The following is a 12,871-nucleotide window of genomic DNA, read 5'->3' as shown; positions in this document are numbered from 1 at the left end:
AATCTGGTGTCAGGAGTGCCGGGCCAGATCTTCCCAGTGGCGGCGAGGGTCCATGGCGGCCTGGCTTTGAATATTTAAATTAAGCACATGAATAGATTTAAATAAAATTCACTCCAATCTTACCTTCGGGCTGCGATCTTCTGAGCGGCGGCCGACACTCATGCACCTTCACTTTCCCATCCAGAGAAAGCAGGTGCCACAGTGTTGGGGAAGGGGGGAGCATTTGACTTTTAGTGCTGGGGGGCTGGGGGAACGGGGTCAGATTTACAGTAGTAGTATAGGGGATGGTGGGAAGGGGTGACATTACACTTTGTTCAGTTTTGGGGGTAGGTCAAGTGTTGTAGGTACGTGTTTTGTTGAGGGATAGGGCAAATATTGTATTTAATTGTTATTGGGGGGGTTGGAAAGGGGTGACAAATTCTTGATCAGTACAGTGGTGGGAGAGGGATATAACTTTAAAAATGTAAATTAGCCAGCAGGGCTGGCTGCCCTTTCAAAATGGCGCCAGCGCCTGCTCACATTGCTGGCGTTGGAAAGCCCGTCCCTCCACATGATTTGTTGGTGGGGTGGTGGGGGGAGCGGCCCAACCGGCGCGTTATCGTGGGCCGCCGCGAGGAAGATCGCGGCAGCATGGCAGCGAGCGGGCTGCCATTTTTTGATGGGGGTGTGGGGGGGGCGGTGCATAAAATCCAGTCCTGTGTTTGTGTTTGTGTGTGTGTGTGATTATGTGAAATGGGCCAGACGTCTTTTCCTTTTAAACCGAAAGTGCTAGATAGCGGCGCAAAGGCATATACATAGGGAGAAAGTAGATTGCCATTAATGTAACATGGTCAATGTGTGTGAGGCAACATTATTTATCCAACGGGTTTTATTCACTCTATCATCCTAATGATAACAATGCCAATATAGCCTGGGACTGATGATATGTATATCATACTGGCTTAATGCTAATATTTTACCCGAGCTAGTATTTATATACTTTACACTAATATGGCCTTAATACAAGTTCATAATAGTATATAAGTATTAATTTTCAACCACTGTATCAGTATTTGGGAGTACAGCTGAAGGAAAGTATTTTAAATTCACAAAGCCATTATTGTAATTTAATGGCATTGAATTTGAACATATGGAAAGAGTACATGACCCACTTTCTGTAATAGTGCCCACTTTTTAACTTTTTGTAGAATCAGAAACACAGAAGGAGGCTATTCAGCCCATTGTGCCTGTGCTAGCTCTTTAAAAGAGCTACCAATCAGTCCCATTCTCCTACTCTTTCCCAGCGGCCCTCCAAATATTTCCTTTTTAAGTATATATCCAGTTGACTTTTGAAAGTTTTTTTGGCTAGGTTTGGACCTGCCTGTTCACTAAAATTTCTAGGCCCAATTATTTAACTGATGGGAATCAACAAATTATTTAATCAAACTTCTCAATATTCAACGATACCCATTGGCCCAGATTCACATGAGATCTAGTAACTCCAGTCCAGTCTAAACAAATGACATCTTCAATGCTGATGACTTCAAAAATTACAGCACTGTGCTTCCAAGAATGACAACTGAGAATATGCAAGCGATAAATGTTCCAAAATAAATGTTCCCCTTATACAGATGAAAACAATCAAGTTGATAATAGCGAAACCACTGTTGTATTTGGGCATTATGGCCATTTCCATCCCTAAGGTGTTCATTACCAGCTTGAGTGATGTGGTCATAGTGCACTCCAGCATGATGATGATGCTTCATTTCAGTGATCAACCATGAAGCTTCTGCCAGGAATATGTTTAGGAATAGTTCCAGACCAATTAAATAAACAAATCGTAAAATGAATAGTTGAAAGGTCTAAAATAGATAAACATTGCCATGTTTTAATTTGTAAAATGTTTGTTCTTTTTCCTTTTGTAACTAGGTGGCTCTTCATCTTCATTAGGTAATTAAAGGTTAAGATGCATCTAATATGAAAAATGTTTTCTTCTTTGAGGAACTAGTAACTAAAAAATTGCTTCTTTTGATGAAGGTAGTGAGCTAAATATAAATTTTAAGATTTTAGAGGGACCAGTATCTTATTTTGAGCTCTGCAGTATTGCTTTCCTTGTTGGATTCTATTCTTTACCACATTACCTCACCACATTAGCACTTGCATCTCCCTCGGATAGCATTCTGTTTCCATTCCATTCACAGTGGCCAAGGATCATATCACATAGGCACTTAGAAATACAATGCGCACTACCCCTGAGAACACAATTGCTTTCACAGTCAAAAGTATTGATCAGCGCTATTTCTGGTTTTCCATTCAGTCAGAGCTTTTGCTAGAAGTTGTTTTTTTTCATTGGGGAGGGGAGATTTAAATAAAAACTGGATATCCTGTTTTACTCCCTCCTCTCCATCTACAATTGTCTTAATGCTATTTTCAACAGATATAGTAGCTATTGTTGATATATTTTGTAGTCTGCAAATGCTGACCTAATCAGATATAACTTTAACTTAGATCCTTGAAAGTTATATTTTTTAGGAATCTGTTTACTAAAAATCATTGCTTTTTGTTGCAAGTATTAAAATTGTATTTTTAGCTATCTGAGCTTTGGTTGAAGAACATAATTTGTGTGCTGCTTTAGAGAAAAGACACACCTTGCACGTAGTAGGTGATGGCTGTGTGCAAAATTAGATGGAATGGCACACAGGTTACCTATTCTAATAAGAACAGTTTAGGTCAAAATTTATATTGTGTGATAAAATTTGTTTCAAACCAGGTACAGTTCAATTTCAGTTATTGGCCATGAGAGGTTTATAAACGTCAAGCAGAGCGGATTCCTTCCACCATCAGCCTTCATTACCCAAATTGACATTGTTTTTACAGCATTTCTAGGAAGTGTCTGTAGTTTTTTTTTTAGAGAAATTATTTTGTTGGACAAATGATCATGCTGTGGATTGTGGGAATTGGGGAACTGGGAACCATTGTATGTCAGTGAGGACAAGGATGATGGGTAAGCAGGACTTAGTCCAGGATACAATACTGGTAACAGAGTTTTGGATGGACTGAAGTTTTCATAGGGTGGGAATGGGAGGCAAGCCACAAGTGCATTACAGTAGTTGAACCAGGAGGTGACAAAGGTTTTGATGAGGGCTTGATGTCAGTTGCAAATGAGTTAAGGTCGAGGCAACCATTTCACTGCTGTGTAAGAGGCAGAAACCAGATTGGAGAAATTAAAACAGGATTTTGAGAGAGATGAGCACAGATCTGGGAGACATGTGTAAGGACTTTGAAGAGGAAAGGAAGGTTGGAGATGGTGGGATAGTTTTTAAGGATAGAAGTTTTGAGGGTGGGTTTTAGAGGAAAGGAGTGATGTCGGCGACCTTGAAATGCAAGAGGGCAATATCTGAGGAGAGGGAGCTATTTACAATATCAGATACTTTGGGGTCAGAAACGGAAATTTATTGTGAATGGGGTCAAGTGAGTAAGAGATATGGCTATCATGAACACAATGAGCTCAGAGAGAATACAGGGAAAATGGGAGAGAATCTAGAGAAAGATGGAGGTTCAGGTCTAGAATTGAGGAGGCTACGCTTTTTGACTACGCTTTTAGTCATCTGCCCTACTTATGTTCTCAGTATGAAATTTTGCTGTATAACACTCTGGTGAAGTTCCTTGGAATGTTTTATTACATTAAAGGTGCTATATAAATACAAGTTGTTGTTTGGATTACTGGAATGGAGGGGGGAGAAACTTAGAGCTCTAGTTTGAACACAAGCAATTGTCATGGTTCTCAAGTTCTAATCTTACATTTTGTACAGAATAAACTCTGAAGTTGACGTAGCTTTCTTCTCCATGGCTTTGGCTATTCTGAGTTAATTCTGTTTGATTCTAAAAGGGATTCAAGGCACACAGCTCAAAAAGATGATACATTTTCTGTTGCTTTAGATTAAGAACATTACTTGAAACTGGTTGCACAGTTCACAACGAATATCTGGAGTTGTACTGCACTGTGTGCAAACTCAAACTGGTGTGAGATCACTTCCTGGAGGAGATCAAACCCCATATTGCTTCATTGTGTTTGTGCTGCCACTTACACATTGCTGCATAACCAAAACTGCTTTAATAAATGTGAAAGTGGCAGTATGAATGTACCTTTAGACTGACTGTCTTCTGTAGTTGAACTGTAACAGATGTTCTAAAAACTATAATTGATGAGACTTGGTTAGTGTTCAGACAGAGACTCCATGCATTTTCACTGGAGGTGCGAGCTTCCCATCGATAATGGAAGTCCAATCCATTGCTTATGGACATAGAGTTTATAATAGGCATCCAGACTTTCACCAAAAGTGGTTAAAGATTTTATTAACAAGGGTTTTGCTCCATTCAATTACATTCCATTAACAGGTTTTTCACTATTTTTGAGTTCAACAGGGACTAGGGAGATCATACATTTGTTTGTTTAGATAGTGCTCATCTATCAAATAACTAGTTAGTGGCAAGGAACATCTTGATTCTCATATAATGCTGTATAATAAATTGATCCTAACTGGATAGTGTGCCTGCCATATCGCTGAGCTATTGACTTCCACTTAGACTGCGAAAGACAAGAACTAAGTGAATGTCAGGTATATCCTGTAAGGGAAATAGGAACATAGGAAATAGGAACAGGAATAAGCTATTCGGCCCCTCGAGCCTGCTCTGCCATTCAACTAGATCACGGCTGATCGCTACCTCAATGCCATTTTCCCACAATATCCCCGTATCCCTTGATATCTTTAATATCTAGAAATATATCGTGCTCTGTCAAAAACATACTCAATGACTAAGCCTCCACAGCCATCTGGGGTAGAGAATTCCAAAGATTCACCACCCTTTGAGTGAAGAAATTCTCCTCATCTCAGTCCTAAATGATCTACCTCTTATTCTGAGACTGTGTCCTCTGGTTCTAGACCCCCCAAGCCAGGGGAAACATCCTTCCTGCATCAATCCTATCAAGCCCTTTAAGAATTTTGTATGCTTCAATGAGATCACCTCTTATTCTTCAAAACTCTAGAGAATGCAGGCCCGGTCTCTTCAATCATTCCTCATGGGACAATCCTGCCATCTAGGAATTAGTCTGGTGAACCATTTGTTGCACTACCTCCTCGGCAAGTATATTCTTCCTTAGGTAAGGAGACCAAAACTGTCCACAATACTCCAGGTGAGGTCTCACCAAGGCTCTATACAATTGCAGCAAGACTTCTTTACTCCTGTACTCAAATCCTCTTACAATAAAGGCCAACATACCATTTGCCTTCCTAATTGCTTGCTGCACATTCATGTTAGCTTTCAGTGACTTATGAACAAGGACACCAAGGTCCCTTTGGACATCAACACTTCCCAGTCTCTCACCATTTAAGGAATAATCTGCATTTCTGTTTTTCCTACCAAAGTGGATAACTACACATTTTTCCACATTATATTCCATCTGTCATGTTCTTGTTCACTCACTTAGCCTGTCTAAATCCTCTTGAAGCCTCTTTGCATCCTCCTCACAACTCACATTCCCACCTAGCTTTGTGTCATCAGCAAACTTGGAAACATTACATTTGACTTCCACATCCAAATCATTGATACAGATTGTAAACAGCTGGGGTCCAAGCACTGATCCTTGCAGTACTCCACTAGTCACAGCCTGCCAATCTGAAAATGACCTGTTTATTCCTACGGAGAGAGAAGCAGAGTTAACGTTTCAGCTCTGTGTCCTTTCATCAGTTCTATTTTCGGCTCCAATGAAAGGTCACAGACCTGAAATGTTAACTCTGCTTCTCTCTCATCAGATGCTGCCTGACCTGCTGAGTATTTCCAGCACTTACTGTTTTTATTTCAGATTTCCAGCATCTGCGATATTTTGCTTTTATTTAACCCTTTATTCCTAATCTCTTATTTCTGTCCTTTAACCAATTCTCAATCATGCCAGTATATTACCCCCAATCCCATGTGTTCTAATTTTGTTTACTAATCTCTTGTGTAGGATCTTATCGAAAGCCTTCTGAAAATCCAAATAAGCCACCACATCCACTGGTTCCCCCTTAACTATTCTGCTAGTTACATCCTCAAAAAACTCCGTCAGGTTTGTCAAGCATGATTTCCCTTTCCAAATTTACATGTTGACTCTGCTGCCCAATCCTACCATTATTTTCTAAGTGTCCAGTTATCAAATCCTTTCTACCAGATTCTAGCATTTTCCCTGCTACTGATGTTAGGTTAACAGGTCTGTAGTTCCCCGATTTTGCTCTCCCTCCTTTCTTAAACAGTGGGGTTACATTTGCTTCCTTCCAATCTTCAGGTACCGCTCCAGAATCTATAGAATTTTGGAAGATGATCACCATTGAATCCATTATCTCTATAGCCACCTCTTTCAACACTCTGGGATTTTGTCTTTTTATTATTTTCAGAACTTCTAGCCTTATCTGCTGGTGCACTCTTAAATTTGTACACTCTGTCTCATCTTGCCACACTCTGATTAACATTGCCCTTATTGCTACCTTGCTGTCTTGCCTTGTCCTCTCTCTTAAATTATCACATCTTCTCTCACTTGATCCTTTGCCCCCACTATTAAGTTTAAAGCCCTCTCTGCCGCCCTAGTTATACAACTCACCAGAACACTGGTCCCAGCATGGTTCAGCTGAAGACCATCCCAATGGTACAGCTCCTACTTTCCCCAGTATTGGTGATAGTGCCCCATGAATCAAAACCCATTTCTCCCACACCAATCTTTGAGCCATGCGTTTAACTCTCTAATCTTATTTACCCTACACCAATTTGCTCGTGGCTCAGGTAATAATCACAGAAATCTGCCACCTATTGCAAAGAGACCTGCAGCTTCAGAGCAGGGCAAGGATGACATTTTCAGTGGCTGTAAAGGTCACCATGGCCATGTAATTCTTCACATTGTCTCCTTTGAGGTTGGAGCAGACAACATCTCCAACGTCTTGCAGTACACTGTCCACTGTTGTATAATGGAGGTCACTAATGCTCTGTATGCAAAGAGAGTGCACATTCCATTGTTTCTTTCCGGAGAAAAGCAGGTGGAGCGAGCATGTGGCTTTGCCAGGATAGCAGGCTTCCCCATAGTGCAGGGTGCCATTGACAGAACACATATATCTTTCTGGGCGCTGCATGTTGGACTGTAATGGCAAAAAGTTCCACTCCCTCAACATCCAACTGGTGTATAACCATATTCAGTGCATTATGCAAATCAATGTCCGGTATCCCAGCAACAGCCATGATGGCTTCATTCTGTGCCCATTCACTGTAGCATCAGCATTTGAGCCACCATTAAAACAAGGGGGTGTCTACTGGTACCAAGGGCTGTCCACTGACCACCTGGCTCATGACTCCAGTGCACAACTCAAGCACACGTAAGCAGCTTGCATATAACAAGAGCCATGATATCACATGAAATGTTATTGAGCAAACCATTGGGATGCTAAATCAATGCTTCTGCTGCCTGGCCCACTCTGGAGGAGCTCTGCTGTACTCTCCAGATTGCATGTCATGATGTGTCATAGTCTGCTGCATTTTGCACATCCTCACCATCATGAGGGCACAGTCCTTGCCATCAGGAATATGATGAGCAGCTGAGGGTGATGAAGAGGAGCAGGAGGAAGAGGAAGGGAGGAGGCAACCAACACATTCCTTTTCTGGTCGGGCTATCCATAAACAACTCATCCAACTGTGGTAACAGTGAATGCAACCCCAATTTCCCACTCAGCAACATTCCCACACCTTACCTTCCCTCTGTTCCTAGCCATCACAGCATTCTCTTGGCCAAAATGCTGAAATACAAGCCACCAAAAAAAACCCATTCCAAACCAACTTTTATCTATCAAATCATCCAATATGCCATACAAAAAAGTCAGCTAAACAGTCTTGTGCATTTCTTTAGTGCCTGGCTGAGCACTGTACGTGGCAAGGCTAGGAAGTCTGAACTCTTAAAACTAGTGACCAACCATTTTTCCCTTGAATCTGAGGAAGCAGAAGCAGTGTTAGAAGTAGACCCCGACAGGGTACTACTAGCAAAGCTACCATTGGAACAGAGGAAACTTGAATTAGAGGAAAGAGAAAGAGAAGACAGGAGAGGAGAAAGAAAGAGCCTTCCAGAAGGAATGTGAAGAGAAAGAGAGACAGGAGAAGGGATGAGAGCGAGAGGAGAGAGAACATTCCGGAAGGAATGCGAAGAGAGAGAGCTGAAGTGGCTTGAGTTAACTAGGGGGTGACAGAGTAACCCTAGTGAAAGCATGGCCAATATGGAGGAGCATAACTCAGGGCTAGGAACAGAATTGTTAAAACTAGCTCAACTAATCCCAAAATTTAATGAGGAAGATGTAGAAGATTTTATTTGTGTCTTCTGAGAAACTGGCAAGGCAGCTAAAATGGCCAGCTGAGACCTTGCCTCTTTTATTACAAAGCAAGCTAACTGGAAAAGCCCATGAGGTTTATTCCCTGTTGCCAGATGAGAGTTCATTGAATTATGAACTGACAAAAAATGCTATCCTCGGGGCATTTGAAGCCTATCACCAGAGGTTTAGAACCCTCAAGAAGCAAGCTAATCAAACTTATCTGAAGTTTGAAAGAAGTAAACAACTGGCTTTTGACCAGTGGCTGAGGGCTCATAAAGTACAGCTCAGCTATGAGAATCTCAAAGAAGTAATTCTGTTAGAGGAATTTATACACTCTCTCCCACTCTCCATAAAGACCCATGTAGAGGAGCAGTCAGTTCAGAGAGCCCGGCAAGTGGCTGTTCTGGCTGATGAGTTTGCTGTAATTTATAAGTCAGTTTCCCAGGGGAAAACCTTTCCTAGTCACACCCACTAATCCAAAAAGGACAAAGGGTGGGAAGGTGATAGGAGCCCAAGCAGTCCTGGGAGAGAAAGAAAAGCAGGAGACATAGGGGGCCCACCTCTAGCCAAAAAGGAAGGTGCTGTAGGCCGGAGTGAGTCCCGGACACCTGTGTGCTTGCATTGTAATAAAGCTGGGCATTTAAAAGCTGACTGCCAGAAACTAAAGGGAAAACTTGTAGGGTTGATCAGGGCACACCCGCTCAGTGAAGACGTGACCCTGATGGAAAGCACAGCAGAACAGGCTGTGGCTTCAACTGCAGTAAGAGTGAGATCCAGGAAGCCTACTACTGCATGTGCCAGAAAATTTAATAGGATTCCTGAAGGTTATCAGGGTTTTGTGTCTGAAGGGAAAGTAACCCCATACCCCTCAAGTGGCGGAAGCAAGCCCATAGTAATTCTCAGGGACACAGGGGCCACTAGATCACTTTTATTGGGAAAAGGCCTGACCTTTCCCCCAGAGTGCAGTAACACCAGAATGGTGGTGAATGGTATTGGAAGGCAGTGTATGCCAGTACTTGTACACCGGGTGCACCTAGAATGCAGCCTAGTTTCGGGACTGGTGACCATAGGGATTGTCCCTAGTTTGCCTGTGGATGGGGTTGACCTGCTCCTAGGTATTGATCTGGTGGGGGATAAGGTGGTAGCCCCTCCAATAGTGAAAGAAAGACCACAGGAGGTCAGAGAGACAGGGCCGTGGCAGGAGACGGACTCCTGCAGTTTCCCTGAATGGGTAGTGGATGAGGCCATGATCAAATCAGCTCCCCCAGAGGAGACTGAATTGGCACTGCAGGCAGATGACCATGAGGTCTGTCTGTCTGAGACTTTCTTTGGAAAGTTAGGAGACCCAGGGAATGAATTAAATGGATTTTCCCTTGGTGAGGCTCAATGAACCGACCCAGTATTGCGAGAGTTAGCAAAGGTGCCCAGTCTGAAAGTGAAGCAGAGGGAGTCCCTGATTACTACTATTCAAAGAATGAGGTACTGATGAGGAAATGGAGTTCTCCTCACAGACCTGAGAGCAAGGAGTGGACAGTAGTTGTGCTGCAGAGGTACCGGAGAGAAATATATAGAAGGGCCCATGAGACTACAGTGGCTGTACATACTGGTATACAAAAGACCAAAGACCGCATAAGACAGCAGATTGACTGGCCAAAACTCCACAAAGATGTGGTGGAGTACTGCAGGAGTTGTCACATGTGCCAGGTTGAGGGGAAACCCCAACCTACAGTGAAACCTGCACCCTAACTCCTGTACCGGTGTTAGGAGGACCGTCCAGCAGAGGGCAGGTGAACTGTAAGGGACCCCCGCCAAGAACAAAAGATGACAGGCAGGCACAAGGCTGGCTAAAGGTTAGAAAGGGAAGGGGGAAAAGCGACCAAGAGGGCAAGTCAAAGGAAGTCTAGGAGGAATTCCGGGTGAAAACCTGTATTGTCTGGTCAGCCAACCCTGAAAAATTTGAAAAGTTAGACCCCACAACCCCTACGTAAATGCGGACACTGTAAGCACCCCACCAGAGTTGCTAACAGCATTTACAGGAACCTGCAGAGACAAAGAAAGATCTTTAGGGGGCCGAGAAACCTGAGGGTGATGCCTCCCCTAGTGGAAGTGCCACAGGGGAGTGCAGTAGAGTCTGCACAAATACCTGCAGGCAGGAGTGTCCCAGAGGACAAAAGGGAGATTAGCACAGAATCCACCCCCACAGTTAGAAAAAAAGAGAACCACGCATACCCTGAAGTCAAAAGCCTTTGCATGACTCAGCAAAGCACTGAAAGAGAGTTCAGGATAGACCCGCCCACTACTGACTCTCCTGGAAACAAAAAATTCCAACTCAGGGCTAATTAAATATAAGCATCTCACAGACCCTAGGCAGCCATGGAAACGGGCAAACTGAAGAGAAACGTCCCCAAAAAACCATATATTTACTGGGTTGCCTAAAAGGAGGGGGGTAATTTTAATAAGTTTTAGGATTTGTGAATGAATGAAAGAAATGCATGTTTTCTTTCTATATCTTATATTTTCTATCGACCTTTTAATGAAATGCACTTTTCTCAAATCGCATTTCATTCCGCTGGGTGTGGAGGTGTCATGCTAGGCCCTCACCTGCCAAGAATGAGACATATTAATTTCGCCATACGGACATTACATTTCAAATTGTTGCTAAAGTGAAGAATGGACTTGTTTAAAAAATCACCATGCCCTTGGCTGGAAAAACATTTTTTGCATACTAACAGCCAGTGCTTGGAAGGACAAAGGGGCTATTCCCTGCTCCAATTTAACCCACAATGGACATTGAGCACCAGGTATTGTGTGTAAGGAGAGGCATTCCAAGGTCGGCTGAGACCAGAGAATCCAAAATCAGACATGGTCAGACTAGCTAGTCACATAACTAACCTGCTTGGCAACCTGGGTTTTTCTGAATTGTACAAACAGTTTGAACTCAGAGTGTCTGTTGGCTCCTGGACTGGAAAGACCTCTCCTAGCTGGCTTGCCACAGTCTGCTCCCATCTCTTTCTCACGGAAGTCCAAATCCACTGACGACACATGAACCCCAAGAGAGAAGAGTCTCCTACAGCGAACAAGATTTAAGAGGAATACTGTGCCCCAACGAAAAGCAAGATCTACCTACAATCAAGGACTCTACAGTGAGCTCGAAGATCCCGTAACAAAAACCCTGTTCAGAGATTGCCTCAAACTTTTCCACTTTATTTCTTCTGTTCTGTTACGTCTCAATCTGCATGTGTGTATCGCGTGTGCATGCTAGCATGGGTGCGTCGTGTATCCGTAGGTGTTAACTAAATTAGAGTTTAAGTTTAATAAATTTCAACCTTTCTTCTTTAAACCTAAGAAAACCTGTTTGTGCTGGTTCCTTATAATTGGGGGGAGCTAAAAACACGATGTGTTTAAAATTAATACCCTGTTACGGTAAGACAAGGTGAAGGCTGAGAGGGAACCCTAGAGCCCTTTCTCACCTGGTCATAACAGTCTGTCATGGTTTAATAGCTGGCAACGTGTGCAAGCTGTCACTGTGGGTGTGAGGCTTGCAGCAGTGCTAAATGTGTGAGGGTGATGTGAAACTATGAATCTAAGGCCTGAGTCATGGGAGAAGGAATGGTGGTGAATGGAGCAGTGTGTGAGGCTAGTGGTTCATTTGTTAGGATATGACACTTGAAGATTTATTCACTGACCTTAACCACTCTTGTGAGGTCATTGAACTTTTTGTGGCACTGTATCCAGGTCTGCGATTGCTATCTTCTCCCACAGCCTTTGCAGTGTTTGTTGAAGGGTCTCCTGGTCCTTCTGCTGTCCAGTTCCTGCAATAAGGCCTCCAGTGCTATGTCGAAAGTCCTTGGAGCAAGCTGTCTGCCCGGTTGCAACATTTTTCAGTGGACACACTTCACCAGCCATTTCCAGTACCTGGTGCAGCCACAATGCACCTCCTCTTTTAAGAGGTGCAGGCTAGCTTTAAGTAGTGCAGGCTAGTTTTAAGTTGTGCTACCTTCTCACAATCTTGCACTCCCTGCTCAGGTATGCAACCACTTAGCAGTGCTCTTAGTGCAGGCTGCACATTACAATCATGCCAATGAACAGGCAACTCAAAGCTTGCCTGCTGTCCAAATCAGAAGCAACCGAGGTGGGTTAATCGCGCGTCGCGATCCCCACGTCCACTTTTCAAACTTGTGTCTAAAACATTTTTAATCAGATTGTCTAGTCCAATGACTGTAACCTGATTTTAAATAACTGAAAATGACTTTAAAAAAAACTATACATGACCATTTACTAGTGCCAATCGTATACAGTAATCAGTTTCTTAATATTTTTAAATATTTAATAGTTTTTAAAAGATACGTATTAGTGTCTTTGCACATAAAATAAGCTTATTTATTTCTTTTTTTTTCTTTTTCTTTTGGGCCTCCTTATCTCGAGAGACAATGGATACGCGCCTGGAGGTGGTCAGTGGTTTGTGAAGCAGCGCCTGGAGTGGCTATAAAGGCCAATTCTGGAGTGACAGGCTC

At 42.9% G+C, this 12,871-nt stretch overlaps 1 protein-coding gene across 6 annotated transcripts in view; it reads left to right on the top strand.

The window, feature by feature from the left end:
* The window catches only part of esrrga (estrogen-related receptor gamma a), a 264,814-nt gene that overhangs the window by 57,701 nt on the left and 194,242 nt on the right, over nucleotides 1–12,871 (top strand). The window lies entirely within an intron of this gene.

Source organism: Heterodontus francisci, chromosome 13 (genome assembly GCF_036365525.1).
Source record: "Heterodontus francisci isolate sHetFra1 chromosome 13, sHetFra1.hap1, whole genome shotgun sequence".
Taxonomy (NCBI): domain Eukaryota; kingdom Metazoa; phylum Chordata; class Chondrichthyes; order Heterodontiformes; family Heterodontidae; genus Heterodontus; species Heterodontus francisci.
This window is presented reverse-complemented; position numbering and strand designations above follow the sequence as displayed.